The sequence below is a fragment of the Neoarius graeffei genome, chromosome 17 (genome assembly GCF_027579695.1).
Source record: "Neoarius graeffei isolate fNeoGra1 chromosome 17, fNeoGra1.pri, whole genome shotgun sequence".
Lineage (NCBI taxonomy): Eukaryota > Metazoa > Chordata > Actinopteri > Siluriformes > Ariidae > Neoarius > Neoarius graeffei.
Genome location: NC_083585.1, coordinates 31740019 through 31754222, shown reverse-complemented (window position 1 = coordinate 31754222; position 14204 = coordinate 31740019).

Sequence of the window (14204 nt, the reverse complement as noted above, 5' to 3'; positions counted from 1 at the left end):
CTCCCCAATCCGGAGGCGCAGAGAGGCGACCCTCTCGTTCACTGGGGTAAACTCCAACACATGGCGGCTGAGCTGGGGAGCTATAAGGAAGCCCACACCAGCCCGCCGCCGCTCACCACGGGCGACTCCAGAGAAGTGGAAAGTCCAGCCCCTCTCGAGGAGCTGGGTTCCAGAGCCCAAGCTGTGCGTGGAGGTGAGCCCGACTATCTCTAGCCGGTACCTCTCAACCTCCCGCACAAGCTCAGGCTCCTTCCCCCCCCAGCGAAGTGACATTCCATGTCCCAACAGCCAGCCGCTGTGTCCGGGGATCAGGTCGTCGAGGCCCCTGCCTTCGACTGCCACCCAATCCACACTGCACCAAACCCCTACTGCTACCTCTGTGGGTGGTGAACCCACAGGAGGTCGGGCCCACGTCACCTCTTCGGGCTGAGCCCGGCCGGGCCCCATGGGCAAAGGCCCGGCCACCAAGCGCTCGCATACGAGCCCCAACCCCGGGCCTGGCTCCAGGGTGGGGCCCCGGCTGCGTCCTACCGGGCGACGTCACGGTCCTGGATTTTTTCTCCATAGGGGTTTTTTGGTGAACTGCTCTTGGTCTGGCCTGTCACCTAGGACCTGTCTGCCTTGGGAAACCCTAACAGGGGCATAATGCCCCCGACAACATAGCTCCTAGGATCATTCAAGCACACAAACCCCTCCACCACAATAAGGTGGCAGTTCTAGGAGGGGTTTTTTAAATAATTTGTATTCATCCACTACCACAAACATGTTATCTGGTCTGATCTCAGAAATGAATTAATTTAGACAAAATTCTTTGTATGTAAATATAACCATCAAAAAGGCTCAATACAGTATATGGATTTCAGCATGAAGATGGACACCATGGTTACCTGACCAGTAATGAAGATGAGTTCTTTCTGTATTCTTTTTGTGAACATTTCCAGACTCCTACTTTTATTTTGTTAAATAACAGGATTGATGGGCTTGTAGCCCAAGGGAATTTGAGCTTATGTCCTCCCTGTCAGACAGAACTCTAGCAGACTGGATTCAGCTGTGTTGTGGGAAATCTGTATTTAACTTCATTTCTGCAAATAGAGTTTGTCAAAGTCTGATACTCCTCGATGTAGACCATGCATGAGTAGATAGTGTCCTTATGTCATATTGGATCTGACATGTCATTTGGTTCTTATAAGCTCTGAGGTTTGTTTACTGAGTCAGGTTATTTAATGAACAGAAACAATCTGTTTTTCCTCTTCTCTCACTTATCTCTCTCCTGTGTTAAAACAGAGGACAACTGGTCCTGTCTTCCTTACAGCTGGCTAGCAGTGTTCCTCTGCCACAATCTGTCTGTCTTTCTTTTTCTTTCCCATGTCATCTTTTCTTCTTTATTGACTGTTAATATATTGTATTGGATAACCTGTTTCACAGACAGTGTTTCAAAGACAAGCACAAAACAAAATACTTTTTTGGGGGGTCCTTTGCCCACTGTATTTTCCTTTTGGATTTGCTGGTGTTTGATATTAGACCCTGGTGATTGATTCCTCATCACACACCTGAAGGATGTTACAGTGCATTTGTATTCTACTGCTGACTTCAGTATCTGTCATAACATGAGAAATTAGACAGGGCAGAATAATAGGTCAGGCTCAGACAGCAGAGAGATTTTCCCAGCAAAATGTACACAGTGAGGAAAATGTTTTGCAGATATAAGCCATATAGTGGTTCTAGAGATCAGAACAGAGCACGCCTGCTCATGCATCTTCCTACTGTGCAGAAATAACAAGCAGAAGGAAGGTGTTTGGGTATATGAAGTCACTAAGGCTACGTTTACACTAGACCGTATCTGTCTCGTTTTCTTCGCGGATGCACTGTCCGTTTACATTAACCCCCCTGAAAAAGCGGGGAAACGGGAATCCGCCAGCGTCCACGTATTCAATCTAGATCGTATCAGCTCCGGTGCTGTGTAAACATTGAGAATACGCGAATACGCTGTGCTGAGCTCTAGCTGGCGTCTCATTGGACAACGTCACTGTGACATCCACCTTCCTGATTCGCTGGCGTTGGTCATGTGACGCGACTGCTGAAAAACGGCGCAGACTTCCGCCTTGTATCACCTTTCATTAAAGAGTATAAAAGTATGAAAATACTGCAAATACTGATGCAAATACTGCCCATTGTGTAGTTATGATTGTCTTTAGGCTTGCCATCCTTCCACTTGCAAGTAATAAGTGATATGCGCTGGGATCTCACACACAGCGGCTCAGTCCCGAATCGTGGCTTGTTCACTTCACTCGCGCGCTCTGTGAGCTGCGCAGGGCCGGAGTGCACACCCTCCAGAGGGCACTCGCTGTTCAGGGCGGAGTGATTTGGAGCGCAGGATGCCTGCGGAGCCAAGCGTATCCGCGTATTGGTGTTGCTGTGTGCACGGCTAACGGTTTTAGTGTAAACGCGAATCGTTTTAAGAACGTTAATCTGATGATCCGCTGATTCGACGTAATGTAAACGTAGCCTAATATTGGTCGTTGAATGGGTCAGTGCACACTTGAACACACAAGATGTGCCTCAACCTGTTATGTAGCCTTGGCTAATGGTATGTTATGTTTTCATACAGACGCCTGGTATAATAAGAATGCTTTAAGATGGCAAAGTGCTTGACTTAGTATATTTGGAAGCATTTAACCACAGACACAGCAAGATACCACAATTGTATTGGAAATAAGTGGCAGGCAATCTTGGTCTCACAATATCCTAAGTAGTATTAAAACCTTAAATCATTGTATCTTGAGCCATAGAGATAATACATTCTCTTTCTGAGTTAGCCACTGACCAAATGTTTCAGTAACACATCATCCTACAACATTGAATAAGTAGATGAATAAATGACTACATAGAAAAGCAGGTCATTTGAATGACCTTGAATGACCTTCTTATGTTTCTTTACTCATTTAGTTGCGACAGACCCTGTGCTATAAGGGAGAACAATTATTATGGGATTAATAAGTGCGAATGTGTGTGCATTTCAGTCTCCATTATCTGGACTATGCACTGCATTGTCCTGATGAATTGAACACCTCCACCCCCGTGGCTTTCCTTTATCTCTTTCATGCCTCCTGTGGGGAATCAACTAGCATGTGGCATTTCTGATCAGACAGCTAACACATGAGATTCTCTCTGGGTATTATAGTTAGTTAGTTAGTCAGTAAATAATTGAGTAATTAAGTAAGCGAGCAAACAATTTTTTATTTATATAGCTAGGTTCAATCCTTTATAAGACAATAAATATAACAACGGTTTACACTAATAAAATAAAGGCAGAACACTGTAAATGTGACTGTACATGTATGGGTACTTTTATTTTAATGCCATAAACATTTGGTTTAATGTGAAATATAACAATCCTTACCAGAGATGGTAAGCAGAATTAATCCTTATCAAACATTTACACAATTAAGAAACACTTTGCTGTATAAGAAGGTAAACCAAAGAAGTGTGTATTGCCTTTGTTTTTGAAGTGGATGGGTTTCTGAGCCCAGTCGTTTTGTTGGATGTCTGAAAGCAAACACATCATTTAAAACCACAACAACAACAACTCACATTTATTTTATTGTCAGATGTTCAGAGACAATCTATATGAAGGGGACTCATAATGTATCATGCAATATTTAAATAATATTGGCTGGCGTTGAGCGGTATAAAAGATATATTCCATTCAGCTAGCATGATATTGAACGAGTCGAAGATGAGTTCAATATCATGCTAGCTGAATGGAATACATCTGATACACTGCAAAAAAAGCCAGCCAATATTATTATTATACAGACACTTTCTTTTCAGGTGTTCAATGCGTCTTTCTCTTTCAACATTCTCTCAAAATCTTACGTATTTAACAAAGCAAACCCGGCGGCCATGTTTGTTTACAAATTGTCACAGTCGCTTGCTAGTGTGGAAGTTTTACATCTTCAACGTATCTCTTTTCCAGTTTTTCAATGCCTGTTAGTATGTTTTTCTCTTGTAAATATGCATGAAGAATATCTAATGAAGTTTTGGTAGCCTTTTGGGTGTTCAACGAACAATGAATTGCTTCTCTTTGGATAGTCGCATCAGCTCTGACGTGTGACATCATGCTGTCTTGACAACCATGCAATATCATAAACCATATTCAATGCTCATTCTCCATCAGGTAGTGTGACGTAATATATATAGGATAAGCGATACGCTAACAATATTGCATGCTATCAAACCAAATGAATGAAACCCGCTAGAAGGGAACAGAATACATGTTTTTATTCCATTGAAAATGTGTCCTGTATGTATAATAATATAATATAGTGTTAAGATGTTTCTGTTTTAGTCTACAGGGACTGTTACTTCTTATGTTTCTTGGGGAACTGGGAAGTGTAATAAACAGGTGATGTGTAGTGACTTTGCAAAGGCTCAGGAGGCAGACAGCTCAAACTCCTCTCTTTTCCTTTTCAAGCTGGTCATCAGGATGCATATCATAATGCCAACAAGCTAATATTGCACTGTACACCCAAGTATATTCTTGCCTCACTCATCCATTCTCCCTTAGGAATGCATCATCTGATCTCGTAATTTCAAAATAATACTTCTTGTAATGTTTCATTTCAATTCCTCACCCTAATCTGGGTGCTGTGTTGAGAGGGTTTGTCAACTCTTCTATTAAAAATATGCACAATAAATTCCCAGTGTAATTATCCGTAACACTTCGTAGCAGATCTGCCGAATAATGATCTTATTTATTTCTCAGTTTGAAGCAAGAAAGAGCAGCCCGGTGTTAAACTGCCTTCACACACACACACACACACACACACACACACACACACACACACACACACACACACACACACACATCACTCAAGTAGAATAATAGTAGACAGTAGAGCCCTGACATGGTGGAAGAAGGGCTAAAAATACCCTCAAGGCTTTATGCGCCTTTATAGCTATATACCAAGGTGTTATGCTCCTGAAATATTGGCTTTCTGTTCTTAATCAGAGATTTTATACCCAACAGAATAACCTAAGGATGCCTGGCCTTCCCTCACAGAATGCTACTGTAATCTGACAATTCAGTCCTTCTATTATACAAGATATTTCTTGAAGAAACCACTGCCATTCAGCCATTTTTAACTTTTCATTTGGGTGAAATAAAGAAGGCAGGAATATTTCACTGCTCTCAATATACCTGTATGTGTATATACATACTATTTTTTATACTGTACAATACTGAAGATATCAAAGCTATGAAATAACGTATGGAACATGTATGCAATTTTGTGGTAAATATAAACGCATTAGGGCGGCATGGTGGTGTAGTGGTTAGCGCTGTCGCCTCACAGCAAGAAGGTCCGGGTTCGAGCCCTGTGGCCGGTGAGGGCCTTTCTGTGGGGAGTTTGCATGTTCTCCGCGTGGGTTTCCTCCGGGTGCTCCGGTTTCCCCCACAGTCCAAAGACATGCAGGTTAGGTTAACTGGTGACTCTAAGGGCCTCTGCATGCTCTTGTGACAAGGCTTTCGCAGATAGCTTTTCACAGACAGTTGTAATTTATCGTTGAGCGGGGAGTAATAGGCGTGCGCGATGTTATTCACTGCCACAACGCAAGGGGGCGCGAAATCGCTAGGAGTAGTTGGTGGGTGTGGTTAGTGGAGTGTTTATCCTCTGGTTACTTATAATGACTAGAACTGGAGTCGTATAGATGTATGTACTTCCTCACTTCCTCGATCAACCGCTCTTCGTGCTGCTCCATCTTCGCTCGTGTTTTTAAAAATGGCGGTCGTGAAAACAAACCAAACCGGGAAAGTAGGGAAGCGGAAGTGCGTGTACAGCGGATATAGAGTGGACCAATCAGAGCCCTCTTGTCTGCGATGCTGTCTGCGAGGCTTTTGCAGTGGTCACAATTTTTGGGAGGTGCACGCAGAGCATCTGCGAAGGGGGGGGCTACGCAGACGCCATCTTCGATGCCATCTGCGAGGACTGGGTTGTCAGCATAAATTGGTCTTAAATTGACCATAGGTGTGAATGTGAGTGTGAATGGTTGTCTGTGTCTATGTGTCAGCCCTGTGATGACCTGGCGACTTGTCCAGGGTGTACCCCGCCTTTCGCCCGTAGTCAGCTGGGATAGGCTCCAGCTTGCCTGCAACCCTGTAGAACAGGATAAAGCGGCTAGAGATAATGAGATGAGATGAGATATAAAAGCATTAGGGCGGCACGGTGGTGTAGTAGTTAGCGCTGTCGCCTCACAGCAAGAAGGTCCGGGTTCGAGCCCCATGGCCAGCGAGGGCCTTTCTGTGTGGAGTTTGCATGTTCTCCCTGTGTCCACGTGGGTTTCCTCCGGGTGCTCCAGTTTCCCCCACAGTCCAAAGACATGCAGGTTAGGTTAACTGGTGACTCTAAATTGACCGTAGGTGTGAATGGTTGTCTGTGTCTATGTGTCAGCCCTGTGATGACCTGGTGCTTTGTCCAGGGTGTACCCTGCCTTTCACCCGTAGTCAGCTGGGATAGGCTCCAGCTTGCCTGCGACCCTGTAGAACAGGATAAAGCGGCTAGAGATAATGAGATGAGATGAGATAATGAGATGAGATGAGATAATGAGATGAGATAAAAGCATTAAAAAACAAAAATATGTTTTATATTTTAGATTCTGCCAAGTAGCCACCGTTTCCCTTGATGACGCTTTGGACACTATTGGCATTATCTTAACCAGCTTCATGAGGTAGTCACCTGGAACGCTTTTCAATTAACAGGTCTGCCTCGTCAAATGTTACTTAGTGCAATTTCTTGCCTTCTTAATGCGTTTGAGATCAAACAGTAAATAGTAAATAATAAAAATACAGTAAATAGCCCTATTCCACAACTGTATCAATCCATATTATGTCAAGAACTGTTCAATTAAGTAAAGAGAAACAACATCCATCATTACTTTAAGACATGAAGTGTCTTTTAATTAATAAAGATAAAGGAAAACAATTTAATTAGAAAGTGTCTCCAAACTTTTGACTGGTACCACATACATACATACAATCACCAGCCACTTTAATATGAACTTGTTCTTGATTCTAAGATTCCTGTTCTTGGCTGCAGGACTGGAACCCAGTGTGGTCTTCTGCTGTTGCATACTGAGATGCTTTTCTGCTCACCGTGGTTGTAAAGAGTTGCTATGAGTTACTATATCCTTTCTGACAGCTTGAACTAATCTGGCCATTTTCCTCTGACCTCTCTTATCAACAAGGTGTTTCTAACCACAGAACTGTCGCCCACTCAGTGTTTTTTTTGTTTTTCACAACATTCTGTGTAAATGCTACTGTTGTATGTGAAAACCCCAGGAGATCAGCAGTTTCTGAAATACTCAAACCAGTTCATCTGGCTCAAACCAACACCCATGCCACAGTGAAAGTCACAGAAATAACAATTTTTCCCATTCTGATGTTTGAAGTGAATGTTAACTGAAGCTCTTGATTTGTATCTGCATGATTTTATGCATTGTGCTTCTGTCAAGGGATTGGCCAAGTAGAGAACTGCATCAAACAGCAGGTGGATGGGTGTACCTAATAAACTGACCGGTGAGTGTACATAAATACTAATAGCATTATTTAGTTACAGTATTACAAATCATTGGAAATATTCCACAAACATAGAATTATGCACATGTGTAATTCTATCTGTGGGTATATCTGTATGTGGGTACATCTGTGCATATATTTATTGATATTTAAGATAATCATATGGTGTGCTACCATCAGCTCTGGTGAGAATGTATTATTGAGCAGCGCAATTAATATGCAAATTCCTTAAAAATCGGAAACTGTTTAACTGCCTCATTAAAATCTCCTCAGCTGAGCTCATTAGACACTTTAGGTTAATGACTAAGCACTTTAATCCATGTAGTGCTGTCATTTTAACAATAATGTCCCATAAATCACTCTGGTCAATGTGGTCAGTTTTGTGTAACTAAAATACTACTGTCACATTCTGCACATGCCAGTTTCCTGGATGGCATCAGTAAAGAAAATGGGAATTACATCCTGCAAATTATATATTCTCCCATTGAAGGTTCATCCATCCACCCATTATCTGTAGCCGCTTATCCTGTCCTACAGGATCGCAGGCAAGCTGGAGCCTATCCCAGCTAACTATGGGCGAGAGGCAGGGTACACCCTGGACAAGTCGCCAGGTCATCACAGGGCTGACACGTAGACACAGACAACCATTCACACTCACATTCACACCCACGGTCAATTTAGAGCCACCAATTAGCCTAACCTGCATGTCTTTGGACTGTGGGGGAAACCGGAGCACCCAGAGGAAACCGACACAGACAGAACATGCAAACTCCACACATAAAGGCCCTCGTTGGCCACTGGGCTCGAACCCAGGACCTTCTTGCTGTGAGGCGACAGTGCTAACCACTACACCACCATGCCGCCTCATTGAAGGTCCCAATATTTAAAATGTTTCTTTATATATTAAGAATTTCTTGGAGTAAAGGTTGGTTTCATAAGTACAAATGTAATAAATCCATGCACATTTCAGAACTACAGATTCATGTCCAGATTTATCTCTCTTCCTAAGTATGAACATCAACAGGCTTTTTAAAAATCAGGTCAACATTAGCAGTGTCTGCCATTTCATGCCAAAAAGCAGCTACACTGCTATATGAAGAAGGAACTAAACTTGTACAACGAAGATGGCACTCTTCCATAAGCATTGAGATGTATTTTTCTGTGCAAATGCTCCCAGGGGATTCAAAATGATGTGTTAAAAGCCTGTTTTCCAGTGAGCATTAATCTTTCATCCCATTAAAACATTGTGTACTTGAATCTGTAATAAACACTCAGAGACACACAGACTTCAGTGAGTGTCTATCAGCACTGTGTTGGGGCTTTAACCCTTTGATGCAAAACATATGCACACCCCTTCTAATGCACAACATGGGTCAAAAATGACCTGCATTCATTTTCCAGGTTATTTCATGCTGACTGAGTTTTTCTTTGCTCTATCTTTTGAAATCAATTTATTTTATGATTGAATATGTCAAATATTCTTTAAATATCTTGTTTTTAATTACCACAAATCATTAATTTAATTTTTTCTTTCCTACTTTATGAACAAAAATACTTTTTATATTACTACACATGGGTCATCCAAGTGTGATTTAAAATTAAATATCTTAATAATATAATAATTTCTTTCAAGTAATTACTTTAGCAGTGAATGGGGCCAGTTATTTATTTATTAACTATGTAGTTAGCTAAGCCAACTACAATAAAATTAGCTAACTAAAGTAGAATATCTCAACAGCTGGGTAGCTAATAGTAATTACTTGTAATTTTCTGACAAGTAATCTACTCACTCTCAACGTAACCTAAACATAATAAATTTTTTTCTAAGGTAATGTTAGAACAATTGAAAAACATTACTTCCATGTATTAGATGGGCAAAGGGCGCTGTGCTGAGCTGTGAAATGTCTGACACAAGCACAATTCACAGTTCCCACCAAACGCTGTAGTAAATGCATGCGGGTCGTTTCTGACCCATGTGTGTAAACTTGATGTAGAATTACAAAAGCTGTGCTTGTTCATAACTTAAGAAAGGAAAAATAAAAATGATGATTTGTGCTAAACAAAAGCAAGATATTTACTGCATATTTGGAAAAGTAAATGACAAAATGAATTTATTTCAAAAGTATATCATAGAAACACTCAGCCATACATGAAATAACCTGGAAAATGAATGCAGGTCGTTTTTGACCCATGTTGTGCATTAGAAAGGTAGTGATACAAAAAGGGTTTTTATTCAAAAAGTAAGAAAGGAAAAAATAAAATAAGGATGTATGATGATCAAAAACAAGTTAATTGAGGAATACCTTGAATATTAAATGATGGAATTAATTTATTGCAAAGATATAGAAGATAAAAACTCAGCCGGGTCACTTTTGACCCATGTTTTGCATCAAAGGGTAAATTTTAATGCAGGCTGCGTTGTCTGCTGTAAACAGTTTGAGTTAAATAAACAAATTCACAAAAACATCTAGAATTCCACCAAGACTGATGAATAATATAGACTTTATTATTATTTATTTATTTTTTATCATTGCCTCATTTTAATTACATTTTAGGGGAAGCTGAGCTTCCCATGTAGTCCCAAAACAACTGCTTACGGTGGAGCCTAGTTTTTGCAATTTGCTCCAAGTTATAAGCTCTTATGTTGTTTTTACATTTCACATAAAATCACGTCACTAAAAGAATAATGTCACTATGTCAGCCATATTTTATATTTAGTCTCATGCATCCCAAACTTGTTAATGAGACATACCCCAGATCCCCCTTTTCCACTTTATCAAATCAGAAAACAATAATTTTATCCTCTACTTGATCTGCTTTTTCAGACAGTCACTTTAGTGCATAAAGGAGGGCAGTGGCATCTATTCTCAGTAAGCTGTTCTAGTTATATTCTTGAGCCTATGGTAGGGCTCTGAAAATCATACTTCACTACTAGAAGTAGTTTTGGAAGGGGAGTGGATTATCTACAGAGAAGGAAAGAGCGTTTGATTTTATGTGACTGTAGCTTATACAAAGTGGTAGAAGATGACGAGTCTGTCTTTGTGCTTGATTTTAAAACTGTCATTTTGTACATTTTTCTTCTCGGATATTGTTCTTGTGATCTCTCTTGCATTCCCTATAGTCTCTCACACACTGTACTCTCAGTGAAAGTAGGCTACAATTTTGCTTCTGGCCATAGCTCTCAAAAAGAACAGAACCTTCCCAGTTCTTTCACAAGTCTTTTTCCAGTATACCCGCACTACACAATCCTGTTACAACCCATCAGTTTGGTGAAAATCAGAAAGTGCCCCAGTACTGTATGTCATATCTTGTGACTTTGGGTTCAGTAAACAGACCCTTTTGTTATTCCTGTTCATCCTGCTAGCGTGAGATTCATCTATACTCCTGCTGCATGCCTGTTGGTTCTTAAATCCTCTGTAGCATAGTAGAATCACATGCACAGCAATGACTACTGGAGCTTGTTTGGTAAAGAAAGAGAGAAACAGAAGAAGGCAGAAAGTTATTTTCAGCTCTCGGCTCTATTCTGTCAATAGCATTTAGGTCACCTGTGTTAGGCTTTGCTAAAACATGACAGTCTGTGTGTTTTCATGGTTTTGTACGTACAAACCCCATTTCCAGAAAAGTTGGGATATTTTCCAAAATGTAATAAAACCAAAAATCTGTGATTTGTTAATTCACGTGAACCTTTACTTAACTGACAAAAGTGCAAAGAAAAGATTTTCAATAGTTTTACTGACCAACTTAATTGTATTTTGCAAATATAAACAAAGTTAGAATTTGATGCCTGCAACACACTCAAAAAAGTTGGGACAGAGGTATTATTACCCTTGTGTTACATCACCTTTCCTTTTAATAACACTTTTTAATCGTATAGGAACCGAGGATACTATACGATTCATTGTTGCAGTTTTGCAAATGGAATTCTTGTCCATTCTTGCTTGATACAAGACTTCAAATGCTCAACAGTCTGTGTTCACTGTTGTCTGATTCTCCTCTTCATGATGCACCATACATTCTCAAAAGGAGACAGATCTGGACTAGCAACAGGCCAGTCAAGTACACGCACTCTATGAAGCCATGATGTTGTAGCAGTGCAGGATGAGGCCTGGCATTGTCCTAATCTGCATGTCTTTGAACTGTAGGAGGAAACTGGAGCACCCAGAGGCACAGGCAGAACATGCAAACTCCACACAGAAAGGCCCCATTCGACCACAAGGTTCCAACCCAGAATGTTCTGCTGTGAGGCGACAGTGCTAACCACTGGACCAACACCCCCCCGAGTTGAAGGGGAATTGTAATGCTACATATGGCAACAATTTGGTGAAGGTCCACATACGGGTTTGATCGTCAGGTTTCCTCATAACCAGCATTGTGAACAGAATCTAATGCAATAGGCAAGACTATTGTTTTGGCAGTCCACTGAGAATAATTGAGTTTGATTAAATTTTAACACGCTTTTCCAGTTTGTAAAAGCAATCTCACATATCAGCTTGAAGCAATCACAGAGGAGAATTTGTCCACTCTTCCTATATATTGTGTGAGAGGAGAATTATAAAATAATCTTGACTGTATTTAGATTTTCCTCTTTCACTGCTTTGGTTAAAGGACAAATATACTGATGATTTTTCTCACACACACACACACACACACACACACACACACACACACACACACACACACACACACACACAGAGCTAATCCCTTTTCACTGCTGAATGGAGTAGGGGTTAAATGTCTGCTACAAACTGTTGGGGAATGTTTACAAAATGCATTTAATACTGTATTGTATATGGTAGGTTTACCTGAATAAAGGTCCAAATGAGATTATATTTGAAATATTAACTACATTTTTATGTATGCACTTGAGTTATATGACTTAGATGACTTACTGCAATGTACGTATTATCTTAATCTGAAGTTATGAAAATAAAAGTTTAATATTTTATACAATTATTTTTAATTGTTCAGGATGTTTGGCAGGCTGTCATCCCTTCCACAGTGAATACCTATCTCTTGTCCAGTGTTCCCTGGATAGGTTCTGTCATGTCTGCATCTGCACAGAGTGGCCTCTAAACATGGCCACCACAGACTACAACAACCATCATGCATCTCACCATCTCCTGAGTTCTAATCACAAACGTCTGTTCACAATCACAGCCGTATCACTACACAGTTTAAAACATTTAGTGCACTCATACTTGACCTTACCAAGCTTTCTGATTATTGTGCTGTTTCCTGGTTTTGACTTAGTTTGTGTTTTTGGACTTTGCCTGTTGAGCTTGCCTTTGATATCCTGTTTGTGCCTCGCCTGACCATTGCCTGTTTCATGACTCTGCCTTTGATTACTGATTTGGATTTGTCTGCCAGCTTTGCTGCAATAAACTCTTTATTGCATTTGCATCTGTCTGTCAGGTATGCAGGTGATAGATGGATGTAAACACAGTAAAGAGTTTATTGCAGCAAAGCTGGCAGACAAATCCAAATCGGTAATCAAAGTCGTGAAACAGACAATGGTCAGGCAAGGCACAAATAGGATGTCAATAGGCAAAGTCAAAACCAGGATAACAGCACAATAATCAGAAGGCTTGGTAAATTCAGTAATGAGTGCATTGACTGGTTGTATGGAGAGTCTTTTTAAATTGTGTAGTGATGAGGCTGTGATTGTGAACAGGTGTTTGTGATTAGTACTCAGGAGACTGGGAACAGTGAGTGACGGTTGTTGTAGTCCACGGCAGCCATGTTTGGAGGCCGCTGGGAACTCTGAGAAGGTGCAGACTCGACAGGTTCAGGATCCACTGCGGCCCTAAACAGGGAAAAAAAAGCAGTTATTTAAAATGAGAAATTATTATTTATTACTATTTAGTGCAAATTCTTTGGTAACATAATGGCATTGGACAGTGATGGAAGAAAGGGAGTCATGCATTTTTTTAAGTCTGTAGTCTTCAGAATGATGTTTGGGAAGTGCAAAAAGATCCCAGCAGGAGGATTTTGGCAGACCACAGCTACTGTTCCTTTATAGCACCAGCGTACAAGCCATCATGCTGTTATCAGCTCACAAGCCAATGTGATATTTGGTGTACCAGAGTTATATAAAACATGAGGGCATGGCACAGCAGTGTGTAGGCTATAACTGCCTCTCCAAATAATCCAAAACTTGCTTTACCAACTTGAATCCTGGTAAAAGCAGCAGAAAACATTCATTCCTCATTCAACTTTAGTAAGCTGCTTTATTCTAAGCAGCATCATAATGGACCTGGAGATGACACTCGTTCGCATCAAGGGGCAAACTAGCATAACCAATCTGCCTACCTACATGTTGCTGTTTGAATCATGTTTTTCATTTTCATGTTTGAAGATTTATCTTTTCCATGAACATTTCTCGTTCTCTCTTACTGCTTAGTCTTTTTCCCCTCCTTCCTGTAAAGTGACTTTGGGATTGTGAAATGTGCTATAGAAATTTAACTTATTATTATTGCTATTATTTCTGGACAGTTGGAGGAAACCCACACGATCACAGGGAGAACATGTGAAACTGCACAGACAGTAACCCAAATACAATGTTGAACCCAGTCAATGCTACCCACCTGATTCCACCTACTGCAGAAATGAGTATAGTATACCGTACATTTCC